Raw genomic sequence first — 13,995 nt, forward strand, 5'->3', positions numbered from 1 at the left:
GCACCTTAGGGATAAGAGATTTTGTAGCTTGGTATTTCATTCAAGTTTCACTCATTCAATGACATTTTACCACAATTATCATCCCCTACAACAGATTGGTCATAATTCTTCTTAGATCTACAAGTAATTATGAGCAATAGCAGCTAACTAAAACACATAAATAAAGTGTAAACAACTATTGACCAGCAATGACACTCTTCATACATTTAAAGTAAAATAGATTTTTATTTTCAAGGTTGTACTTGATGCATATTCATCTACGATATCTTCATATGCAAACTAAAGTAATTGATCAGTGCCTCATCCAGTGGGACTCAGAGTCTATCTAACCTAATTCACTGCATTACAATCAATATCATCAACAATTCTCATTAAAACTCATTCTTACACATATCCTTCTTACTGCCTGGAGATCCTATCATATTCACTAAAGTATTTACTTAATCCATTGAATTAAAAGCAATAGTGAATTGATATACAACCTATCCTAGTTGCATTCAATTTGTTTGTGTAAATAAGTATTTACTTATTACACTTTACTTAAGTTTACTTAGGTTAATGCATTATTTTATTATTATGCATTATTTTATTATTTCTTAGATGAGAAACTTAGGAGTTTGCATACTCTTATGAGTTTTCATGTTGACAACATTGGAGTAAGCAACTCTAATTCAACACATGGTGTTTGCAACACTAGAGTTTGCATAATTAACTGAGTTGTCATGTAGACAACACAATTATTCACACTCCTAATTTAGCATATGGTGTCTACAACATTTTTTTGTGTGCTACACCTTTGTAGGCTTATCCTCTCATCATCACACTTACTCTTGTGCTTAATGGAGGATAATTCATAGCTAGTGGACATGTGCCTGGTTGTATGACTTATCATGTTACTGATTCCTATGCTTTCTAGATGCATTCTAGAGGCCTTTATATACAGGCATTCCTAGTGTACTTACATCCACATTGAATGAATATTATATCATCATTCTGATCATACTCTTTTTGGTCTATTGTTGTGCTTGTGCTTGAGTTCCTCGATCTTGGGTGAATTTTTCCCTAAGGTCACATAACTATTCGAGACCATTGTTGCTTCAGCACCTCAACCCAGATATGGAGAATCTAAAAAAAATTGGGAGTGTCTAGAGCAAATATGGACCTCGCCATTGCGTTCAAAATGTTGATTTGGTGAAAATTGGCTCTAAATTCACTTATGCTGGGCCAAAGTCAATTTTTAGGCAATTTTGTTTTGCAAAACGACACTTGAAGGCCTCGATTTGCAAATTGGGTATGGTCATTTATTCGATCTATTTAATTGATTTTTAGATTTGCTATTTTTCTGCATTTTTGGTGCTATGTTTTTCGAATTTTTTTAGCCTAGTTGGGCATGCAGATTTTTTTTTTGTACAATCACTGGGTAGTGATACCCTGACCCTGTATGGGATATTATTCCTTTTATCCATAGTTTCATTATGGTTAGTTTAACGGTTTAACTATGAGAAGACAAATACCTGACATAAACCTGAGGTCAAGCTCCAACATACTGGCCAATACAACCAATTCTAGTAGGCTTCTTTTATATAATGACTGCTAACCGAGTCTTTTAAACAAACTTGGAGGCTATTGCATAGGCAATGTAGGATTTTAATCTCCCTGCTAGAAATTAATATCCAACTGTGACCCTCCTCGATGGCACCGAATTTGTTCCTCCCAACACCCATCATGAATCTCCTAGTGATACGTGACATTAAATTGCACCCACATTGGATCCTATGCAATTAACATGTGGTCCCTCCAGTTCATAATTTCCTAACAGTGACAAGGTCCATGTGTTAGACACGTCAGACAGACCAGGTTCCAACTCTGCTCACTCCTGTCGCCCATGTAGACATTGACACATCTGTGACACTTTGTGCAGTAAGAAAACACATGGCCTTGTCACATCTACCAATTGTTACATGGATTGTACAATATGCTTGCCCAGTCATTAGACACGTAGGTGCCATGTGTACATCTAATTAGCACTGCACCCTAGACACGTATTTTTTTGTACAATTTTGTACAATTTGTATAGTGCTGACATCATCATTACATCATCATGATGTCATCTAGAGGGGCTTGAGTATGTTGACATTAGAAATCTACTTTTTAAAAATTGGCGGTCATTTGATTGTCATCAAGAGGCAAAATAGAAATGTTGTGATGGCCATATGACCGTCAAATTTAACTCCATCTTTTGCTGATCTAACCCCTCTCTAGATTGGTTTTTGATTTGATAGTCCAACTTTGGGAGGCCATATCTCAGTCATCCAAATTCCAAATTAGGTGCAATTTTTTTTAATTTGACAGTTTGACTTTGGGAGGCCATATCTTAGTCATTCAAACTCCAAATTAGATGTAATTTTTTTTGATTTTGGCTAGAATTTTCTAAACTTTTTAGTGGTGTAGTTTTTTTTGTTTGTGATGCACAAATTTGTCAAAAATTGTGTCTTTTAGTGACTATACCTATCTAATCCTGCATTTTGCAACTTCAAATGCTTTGTACGAGCACATCTGGACATGAAATCAGGTTCCATTTTTTTAAAAAGTGCATTATTTTTCATCTACTTTCTAGATTTACAATTAGATTATAGGGTTACATGGACAAAAGTATCACTTTCAGAATTAGGTCCTCTATTTTCTTTGTATTGCTTCAAAATTGTTGTACATTGTAAAGTTCCAGATTTGTAATCTATATAGAGGTTGTACACAGCAAAATCAGAAGTCCACTAAGGCCAAAATTGGCAAGTGGCCATTGTAAATGCACTACATATAAAGTGTCAAAAGCATCTTTTTTGGGCGGTTTCTTGATTGAGTGAAAAAGGGGGGGTGTTCTTGGTGTTGTGTTCATCTTTTCCTATTGTTTTATTTCATTTTCTACATCATGGGAAATTTTAAGTTTCTAAATTAACTCCACATAACTATGCTACATGGTACATAATAATGTGGTGTCATTTAATGCATAAAGGAGTTTCTCAATATGTAGATGGTACCCTTCCTAAACCAGCAAGTGATTAAGTATCTACAACTAAAATTCAACTTGGGAAACAATGGATAGGAAAGCCTTATATGATTTTTGTTTGGGGGTTGAAGACAAGATCATATATCAAATCCAAAAGTTTTGTACATCCAAGGAAGCTTGGGATAACCTCCAAAACCTATATGGTAAAGTGTTTGAGGAGGATGTTTACAAAATTGAAGATGACCTTGTCTTCTTAGATCCTAAGACATTTGATTCCATACAAGATTTTATCATAAAGGTGAATGAATTAAGAACAAAGCTTGATGATTGTGGTAATCCTATTAAAGATGGTAGGTTAATCTATCTCATTCATAATAAGCTACCATATGAGTACTCCACATTTGTTTCTTCTTATAATACCTCAAAGACTATATTAAGGTCTGCCTATCAGAAAGTCTCTTTTGATTGCTATGCAATGCAGTTGGATGAAGAAGAAAAGAAATTTAAATAAATGGGGATTCTCAATTCACCAAAATCTAAGGCATTGGTGGCCAATAACTAGGGTTCTCAAAATCTAGTTGGTCAATCTTCAAATAAAGGAAAGGGAAAGAATAAGAAGTGGAAGAATAACAAACAAGAGGATGTAGAAAAGACAACATCACCATAAAATCAACAAGGTAAGTCTTCCTCAAATTCAAAAAAGAAGGGGGACACCAATAAGGAGAAGAAAAAGTGTGCCTATTGCAAGAAAATGGGTCATGAAGAACATGAGTGTTATCATAAAAAGATTGATGAGTTGACAACCATCATAAAGAAACAAAATGTTCCACTGCCTAATGCTTATAAGAAGAAAGGGTTTTCTTTAGATTCAAAGGGCAAAGGGCAAAGGACAAGCACTCATGGCAAATTCAAGTTCTTCAACAGAATGGATTCTTGACTTAGGTGCCTCATGTTGGCTCTTGATTTAATAGTTTTGGAAATAACTAAGAAACCAAACCAATACATCTAAGGTTAGATAATTCCTATGATGGATGCACTTGACTATAGTCTTGGGCCAACTATAAGGATAAATCCTTCTTCTTCTTTAGGCTTTGTTAGACCTAGGCGGGTGGACCTCAGACTCTTTATATGGTACCAGTCTAAAGACATACAACTAAATCTGGAAAACGGATGAAATCCCTTAATCTTCTATGTTTATGCAAGCATTCATGGATGAAATAGTTCCATGAATGCTTGCATAAACATAGAAGATTAAGGGATTTCATCTGTTTTCCAGATTTAGTTGTATGTCTTTAGACTGGTACCATATAAAGAGTCTGAGGTCCACCCACCTAGGTCTAACAAAGCCTAAAGAAGAAGAAGGATTTATCCTTATAGTTGGCCCAAGACTATAGTCAAGTGCATCCATCATAGGAATTACCTAACCTTAGATGTATTGGTTTGGTTTCTTAGTTATTTCCAAAACTATTAAATTAGGAGCCAACATGAGGCACCTAAGTCAAGAATCCATTCTGTTGAAGAACTTGAATTTGCCATGAGTGCTTGTCCTTTGCCCTTTGAATCTAAAGAAAACCCTTTCTTCTTATAAGCATTAGGCAGTGGAACATGAACCTGATAAACCAAGTGAGGGAAAACTCTTTTAATTATTAATCACAAAGGGAAAGATATTCGATTAAGATTTATATCTCAACATCATCCAGGTATGCAACAACAGGGAACATGCATCCTTCAAGCTGACCAGTCCCTTATCCATTGGGCATCAACTAAACCTTAACATGCAGATGGATACCTAAAGTATACTCATATATCCAGTCATATGATCTATCTATTTGACTTGCAAACAAACATCAATCTTCATAACAACTCTCGTACTTATTGTAGAATCCTTCTGGTGTAACCTGCAACCCTATCAGTATAAACAAGCATTTACTTAGCTTCTTTGTTCCAATAGCAAATTCATCTTGATATACAACCTTAAAGGTTTGTAACTGAGTTTAAGCTCTTCATTCTTAAACACAAAACATTGCAAGTAATAGAAGTAGGAGATGATAATCAGAATGAAACTAAGAAAGGTGAAACTCTTGTATTAATTTCATTGAAAACAATACATCATCTGCATATCAAAACTCAAAAAATACACAAAGAATGACTATGTAATATGACAATGCTTCAAAAGAGATACAATATGCTGTTCATAATAGGAAAAACACTGAGAAAACTAGTATCACAACTCTAAAAGCTGGAGCCAACCTTGTGGTCTCACAAGTCCTAAAATTGGAACCATTACAATGAGCAGAAGAGGAAGATATATAGGAGAGAAGATCTTTCAGGAATTGTAATCTAGAATTGACATCTGTCCCACTGAAAGAGTTGCTGAAACTGAACTTCCTCATCTACTTGCACTTGAAAAACATAAATGATACCAAGATATCTGATATATCCCTTTTAATAATATGCAAAATATCTCATGGAGAAATATCAAGAAATAATCAAACTCTACTGAGGCTCCAAAATTTGATTTCAACATGTCACATTTGCTTTGCCATGAAAATCAACTTGTGCTATTGCCAAAAACATAACTGCTCCCAACTGCATCAAAAAAATATTCAATTCATCCTTACAATTGCTAGAGAAGTCAAATCAGATGAAAATATCTCTATATCTAATTGCAATTTCATATGCAACATTAAATTTGCACAATTCACTATGAAGCCCCTGAAATCATAAAACTACATGTAGCTGCTATCGACTGAGACTTGCACAAAATTTGACTTCAAAAATTAAGATTTCATTCTTTTTCGATTCTGACGGTATATTACACTTCACATTTTGGACAAAAATAGCCCCTCTTGGACCATTATGAAAATTTGGCCTCCATGACTGAACAGAGCAATTAAATTGAAAAATTGAAAAATTTACATAGTATGAACTATATAAACTTTAAAATATTTCAAATCCTTCCATTTGAAGTTCTGAGCATTCAAATCATTTTGACATTTGATTTATAAATCATTTTGAATTTCTTCCACTTATCCCTCCAATCCATTATATGCCATGCATCCATCCTCCATTGGTCATTACCATTTGAAAAACTTTAATTTTTAGCCTATGATATTATGACCAAATTGTAATGTCGTGGCTTTCAAATTTATCTTCCCCAACCATATGCGAATTTCATGGCATTGGGGTGCTTAAAATTTATCTTCCCAACCTTACAAAATTTGTAAGATCGAAAGCACTTCCCTTCCCTTCTCCCGATCTCACGATGGCCACCAAATTTGTAGCATCTTGCCTTCAAATTTCACCCTCCTTGATATCCGGAACAGGCTCAGCATAGCATCGCACAACACAATCTCAACCTCCTTGATCTCACAGAAAATGGGCTTCATCGTAGCATCGTATCTCTTCAAAATGAACCTCACGACTTTTCGATATTGCCATGAGATCGCACAGCTCGTAACATCGCGAGCCTCTAATTTTTGCACCTTGATCTCTCGATTGGTCTCCTCATTTTCCATGTGGTGACTTTGAAATACACATTTCTATGGTTAAAATAACTCGGTTCAACTGGCCAAGAAGGCCCCACTAAGTGACCCTTGCTTGTTTCCAATCGGTTGTCTCAAAGACAACTCACATATTGAGCTGCCATTATTATAAAAAACAAAAATCTTTCCCACCAAACGAATGTGGGAAATAAGTTTCAAACACCCAAACCCTTGTTGCAGCCATGGGCATTCTACTTCTCCTCTGCATGGATTTTGCTAATCTTTTGCTGTGGTTTACAACATATTTCCTGACGCCTTGCTTGCACGTGGACCTGCAAACCAATGGGCATCATTGTTCTGTAGCCATGGATGATCCTCCGTATGAACCGTGGCACTCCTATTTCTTTGCATGAATGATATGCTCCCTCACTATAGAGCTCTACATGGGGAACCTTGCAAAATGTAGGCCGTCCTCCTGCAAAGCTGTGGCTTATGCTCAAAATGTCAACTATTTCATTTTACAACTAATCCTTACTTTGCTGGTTATCTCCCCTACTGCTTTGGCCCAAAAACATGGGCTGCTGCTAAAGAGGTGGATGCTTGGGCTTGCCATGATCATTATGCCCTCTCACGTGGACGGTGGCATCTCCCCAAATTCACACATACTCTACCTTTTGTGTGGACCTCTTTAGAACTGCAACTCCCCTGCCTGCTAATAGTAACATGGATATCTATATGATCAAAGGTCAATGTCTATCTCATGAACAAATGCATGACTATGAACTAGATGGCAGAGATAAACATTATAGTGAAACATCATGTAGTAGATAGACCCCACCATTTGGATAATAACTATGGATTATCTCTGCAATATCATGGGGAAAAACATCTAAAATATATGGGTAAAACTCTGCATATACCCATGCATCTAATTTTCTTTTCAGGAGAAACCAATGAATCTAAAGAGATGGAAAAAGGAATGAAAATAGTATCCACATTTATAGTCACAAAAATGGGAACTGCTTGGTGTTCACCCATTACAACTTTTGAGCATCTTCAATTCATGCGCAATTTCATCCATCTGATGTAATCAGTCAGGCCCAAGAGCGGGTTCAACTAATTATTGTTTTTGTTTCCAAACAAATGATATTGCAAAGTGATCCATTGACCATCTTGAACTGAGTGGAATCAAACTTGATCACAAATTGATCATTAAAACTTATTTTAAACCATTTTTGCACCACTGTGAAAAATGTGTCAGGAGGCCTGTTGCATGGCTCTAAAAACTGACATAAACACTTGGTCAGGCTCCAAAACTTTGGATTTCTATTCTCTCTAACATATTCAACAAGTCTACAAAATCTCATTGCATGACGACATTAGGGTCAAAAGATATCGACCTTCGAACATACCTACTTAAAATCACCTGCAAATGAACATGTTAGAAAATTGGAAATTGCATTTGGTTTGAGCTCTGAAAATTGGGCAAATGGGCACTTAAGGATCTAAAATCTGGGGCATCAATACTTTGTCATGAGGAAAGTGCACTTCTATGATTTTGACTCATGATGAACCATGAGACGCATTTGGAAAAGGTCTGAAGTTGGCTAGCTGGAACTGCAGGATAATGATCATCAATAGAAAAATGTTTTTTGTGAATGGAATGGCCTTGGAAAAGTGTGTAGACAGATTCATCAAGACTTGAAAACTGGCATTCTTGTAGTATCTTTAGTATAGAACATAGGGGAACAAACCATTTGATCTGACCAATCCTGGACTCAAAGATATGACATCTCAAACAGGGCTCCCAATCAATTTGCACTTTTGATTAATAGTGAAACTCTAAAAATTGCAAATGGAATCACGTTTGAAAATTGATCAAATAGATTCATCATAAGCTCAAATATGGAGCATACAAAGTCTCTAACCCCTAGAATATGATGCAAAAGGAATTTTATTATTAAACCATTTCCGCACCATTGTGAAAAATGTGTTAGGAGGCCTGTTGCTTGGCTCTAAAAACTGACATAAACACTTGGCCAGGCTCCAAAACTTTGGATTTCTATTCTCTCTGACATATTCAAAAATTTTGAAAAATCTAATTGCATGAAGAAATTAGGGTCAAAAGATATCAACCTCCTAACATGCCTACTTAAAATCACCTACAAATGAACATGTCAGAAAATCAGAAATTGCACTTGGTTTGAGCTTTGAAAACTGGGCAAATGGGCATTTGACGATCTAAAATCTAGGGCATCGATAATTTTTCATGAGGAGAGTGTAATTCTATGATTTTGACTCATGATGAACCATGAGATGCATTTGGAAAAGGTTTGAAGTTGGCTAGCTGGAACTGCAGGATAGTGATCATCAACAGAAAAGTGTTTTTTGCGAATGGAATGGCCCTGGAAAAGTGTGTAGACAGATTTGTCAAGACTTGAAAATTGGCATGCTTACAGTATCTTCAGTATAGAACATAGGGGAAAAAACCATTTGATCTAACCAATCCCGAACTCAAAGATATGACATCTCGAACAGGGCTCCCAATCAATCTGCACTTCTGATTAGTAGTGAAACTCTAAAAATTGCAAATGGAATCACGTTTGAAAACTGATCAAATGGATTTTTCATAAGCTCAAATATAGAGCATACAAATTTTCCAAACCCTAGAGTATGATGCAAAATGAATTTTATTATTTGGGTCAACTGGTCAAAAGTTATAGTCTATCAAACAAGGGCTACCCAAAATTATGAATAATATGCAAATTTACAATAGATGCAACTGACCAACTTCGAGACATTCAAAACCTAGTCAAAACATGTCAAAACAACTTGAAACTTGAAACATAGGTTCTTTCTTATGCATATTGAACATCCTCAAAGTGGTGAGTCATAAATCATAACCAAGTAAAAGATATTCAAAGGCAAACTAGGCCAACTATCGCTTTTTGAGACTTACGCAGAAAATGCAAAATTGAAAACTACCTTCGCAGAATGGCTCTACAATTTAGTTTATCATTACAAAATATATGGATAGGCTGAATGAAGGGTGTTAGAAACATAAAACACCACATATTCCATATTAAGACAGTCGGGCACAAGCATGAAAATGCATTCATAGGGGCTTAAAGTGACTCAAAATTTGGAATGGACACTCAAAACGGGAATGCAATTTTGAGTGCCATCACCTCATATTATATGAGTTCTTTAAAAGAAGATTTTCCTTAATTGAAGCATTCTACGGTACCACACAACTTTATTGGAGATGATACAAAAATGGAAGTTGAAGGGAAAGGAAATGTGGAGATGGAAAATAGAGAGTTCAAAGATGTTGTCTATGTTCCTAACCTAAGTTCTAATCTCCTCTCAATTTACCAAATCAATCACCTTGGAGATGGCCATAAAGTTCAGTTCCTTCTTGACTTAATTAAGGTGCACAGTCTAAAAGATGATTCAATGGTTGCAGTGGGGAAAGTTAATCATGACAAAAGGTTGTATGCTTTTTCCCACTTTCTCTCCAAGTCTACTTCACAATCCTTGTTGATTGAATCAAATTCACACACCAAATTATGGCATGAGTGGTATGGACATCTTGCCTTCTGCTATCTTCAACAACTTTTCTCAAACAATATGGTCAAAGGTCTATCTACAATAAACTTTTCCCAAGGTGAATGTTCAACATGTTTAGTGGATATGCATCCAGAGGAGAAGTTACATAAAGGGAAGTCTTCAAGAGCACCAGTTGTTCTTCAATTGGTTCACATGGTATTAGCAGGTCCTTTTGTAGTGACATCAGTAAGCTAGGGTCGCTATATACTTACGTTCATTGATAACTTTTCATGTTACACATGGGTCTACATTCTTCATCACAAGAATGAAGTGTTGGACAAATTTCTAGCCTTCAAGAGTCATGTTGAACAACAATCAAGGAAAGCCATCAAGGTTCTAAGGATGGACAATGAAAGTAGATATGTGAACACAAGACTTAATGACTTTTTCAAACTTGACAGTATTGATCTTCATAATCCACTAGCATTCAGTTTGCACAAGATAGATTTTGCAACACTGAGGATACAAACTCTTAAGTCCATGGCAAGTTGCATGATACAAGCCAATTCTTTTGATCCATCACTTGAAGTTGAAGCAATCAACAATACTAATCACATACTTAATAGGTCTCCTCATAATGCCTTAGATGGAAAGACTCCTTTTGAGGTATGGTGCAACAGAAAACCAGTTGTGAGCCACTTTAGAGTCTTTAGTTGTCCAACATGGGAAAACATATCTTCCAGGGGATGAAAGGCACCACCACCTTGGCCTTGTACTTTCATCAAATATAAAGACAATGTTAAGGCATACTGACTTATGGATCCTGAGACTCATGAGATTTTCATAGAGTGGGATGTACACTTTGACGAAAGTTCACCCAGCTTATCCTCTAATCCTCTCCACACTTCATACATTACGGAAACTAATAGTGACACCAGCAGTAGTGCTTCAACAAATTTAGATATGTGGGATCCTATTACAAATGTAGCAAGAGGTCACAGTATCAACATATTCAACATGCATATATTGCCACAGTGATAGGTCTAGCATAGTAGGGTACACCTAGTCTTCCAACTCCAACATCAGAGGATGAATACATAACATATATTTTAGGTTTGTTTGTGGAGTCATACATAGCAGATTGGGTGACAGTATTGATTATTTACATCTTCTCTTTGATGAAGTAGACACTTCTTCAGTTGTCACAAGGGCTCACTCTGACCCTCCTGTCCATTCTCTACATGATCAATCTTCATAGGTTGATGTGATTTTGGATACTTATGAACAATAGTTGCAGGAGGTCATTTAATCATCTAAGGAGATAGTATGTTCTTTGGGACATGTTCTACATTCATCCTTATTAGGGAATATTGAGCAAATTTTAGAGACATCATCCATCATTGGGATTCTTTCCACACATAGGGGAAGCATCTCACTTGTACCTATGATATTGTTTCTTCCAAAGGGGAGGAACATTATTTAGTAGTCTTGGATCAACTTCTACATCGGAGCAACTATCACTGATCAACACTATACATTTGGAGGGGGGGGACTACCTTGTCTCTCTTCTTCTTCTCTCTTGTGGGGGAGACCTTCTCCTCTTTTGGGATTGTTTTCTTCTCATATTTCTCTATTGTATATTCTTGATGTATGTCATAATGGGGGGGGTCTTGATTACTTCATCCATCCATGCATCTTGTCTTTTCATCTCTCTTTTTGGGGGACAGTTTTTCCCATGAGGTTTTCCCTTTTTCTCTACTTTATGAGAGATTGCATTTCATTATGTACATGGATACCTAACATGGCCTAGTAGTCGAGACCCATCATGCATTTCATCCTAGCTTTTGGAAGCTTAAGTACATTCTCCTAAGTTGCACTTAAGGGGGGGTGTTGGTGTAAATGAGTATTTACTTATTACACTTTACTTAAATTTACTTAGGTTAATACATTATTTTATTATTTCTTAGGTGAGACACTAAGGAGTTTGCGTACTCTTATGAGTTGTCATGTTGATAACACTGGAGTAAGAAACTCTAATTCAACACATGGTGTCTACAACACTAGAGTTTGCATAATTAATTGAGTTGTCATGTAGACAACACAATTATTCACACTCCTAATTTAGCACCTGGTGTCTACAACATTATTTTGCATGCTACACCTTTGTAGGCTTATCCTCTCATCATCATACTTACTCCTGTGCTTAATGGAGGATAATCCATATTTGGTGGACATGTGTCTGGTTGTATGACTTATCATGTTGCCAATTCCTATGCTTTCTAGAAGCATTCTAGAGGCCTTTATATACAGGCACTCCTAGTGTACTTACATCCACATTGAATAAATATTATATCATCATTCTAATCATACTCTTTTTGGTCTACTGTTGTGCTTGTGCTTGAGTTCCTTGATCTTGGGTGAATTTTTCCTTATGGCAAATTCTTACACAATTGAGAAAGGCTTTGCCTACACAACCTCAAAATAACCAGTCAATAAAAATGGAGACAAGATTTAGAAATAAAAGAATATGGTAACTAGTTCATCCTTGTATTAATTCTCTTTGAAAATTAGATAACATTGAAATAGAACTCAAAACAACTCAAAATAAGACACTATGGTCTTGGAAAATTAATGTATTCTTAGATTTGCAAAGAAAATATATCATACAACTTGCATCAAGGACTAGACCAAATAAAACCTAGCAAAACTAAAAGTTATACAATGACTCAGACCCCCTCTCTAGTCTTGGAATCTCACTTATATAGTGTGAGATGCAACAAGCTTCAGGCTTAGAGAGTACTAACAACTATTCTTAGGATAGAAAGATATTTACAATGTTATTGTCATAAAAGACAAATATTAGTGCAACAAAAAAATCTTACATCATAAATATTATTTTGTGGGGACCACTTTCTGCTACAGTTTTCATTGCTAAGAAGTTCATGATTGGCTTCAAGGTTGTTGGCATTCCTCATAGGGTGTAACCAATGGAGTTGCATGTGGTGGACTTGGTTCAGATGTTTGTAGAGTTACTTCAGCTCAAGAGTCTCCATCCACATCATCATGCACTATTAAAATAATAGTTACATTTGATTTTCCTATTGCTATGTCATTAGTTTGGACCACCGTGCTCATTACTGCAATTGATTATTCTTCTTTGTCTTCTTCTACTTAAACTAATGTATTTGGTGCTAACATCTCATCTTGGTCCATTTCCTCATCATCAGTTTCCCCAGTTACTAACTACTTTGAAAGATCAAATCTTCCATCCATTCATTAAAAACTGTATCATCTAGCCAATCAAAACTTAAAACCTCTCAATGCTTCTTTATCACAAAATTCCCTAGCTTATTAATTTCAAAAAAATCTTCTCTAATGGAATTGTAGAATATTTGCACTTCAACAATTTCTTCAGTTGTCATTGCCCATATCACATGCCCTTTTTCATTTATAACCCCATTTATTCTAAGGCATAATAAATCATCTAATTCTTTGCCCCATTCCTCCTTTTCTTTTATTTTGTCTATTTTTTTAAGCACATGGGAGAAAAGCTCAAAATTCTTAGCAAGATATTTTAAAAGAAAATTATTATCTTCTTTTGTACTGCAACCCTTTTATCATCAAAATTAGATAAATCATTACCCACATCAAAGGTTTTTTCTATTTGTTCACAAGATAGACTAATGAGTGAAATCAACAAGAGGGCAATATCCTTGTCCCTGCTGCCCCATTTACTCATGATGGGCTTTAAAGCATCTTCACCATTCTTTATTTCATTCTACATGTCCATTATTTATACTAGTTGTTCATAAAATGTTGGCCACTCAATCTTATCTACCAAATATAAGATTGTATTCCTAGTTTTGTCCTCATATAAGTCATCTAATTCTACATGCAAGGGCTAGAGTTTATTCTTTTCTTCTTCAAATTCCTCAGCAGTATAAAATTCTTGCCTCT

This window comes from Cupressus sempervirens, chromosome 7 (genome assembly GCF_028749045.1).
Source record: "Cupressus sempervirens isolate cs-2001-9-10 chromosome 7, ASM2874904v1, whole genome shotgun sequence".
NCBI classification, from domain to species: domain Eukaryota; kingdom Viridiplantae; phylum Streptophyta; class Pinopsida; order Cupressales; family Cupressaceae; genus Cupressus; species Cupressus sempervirens.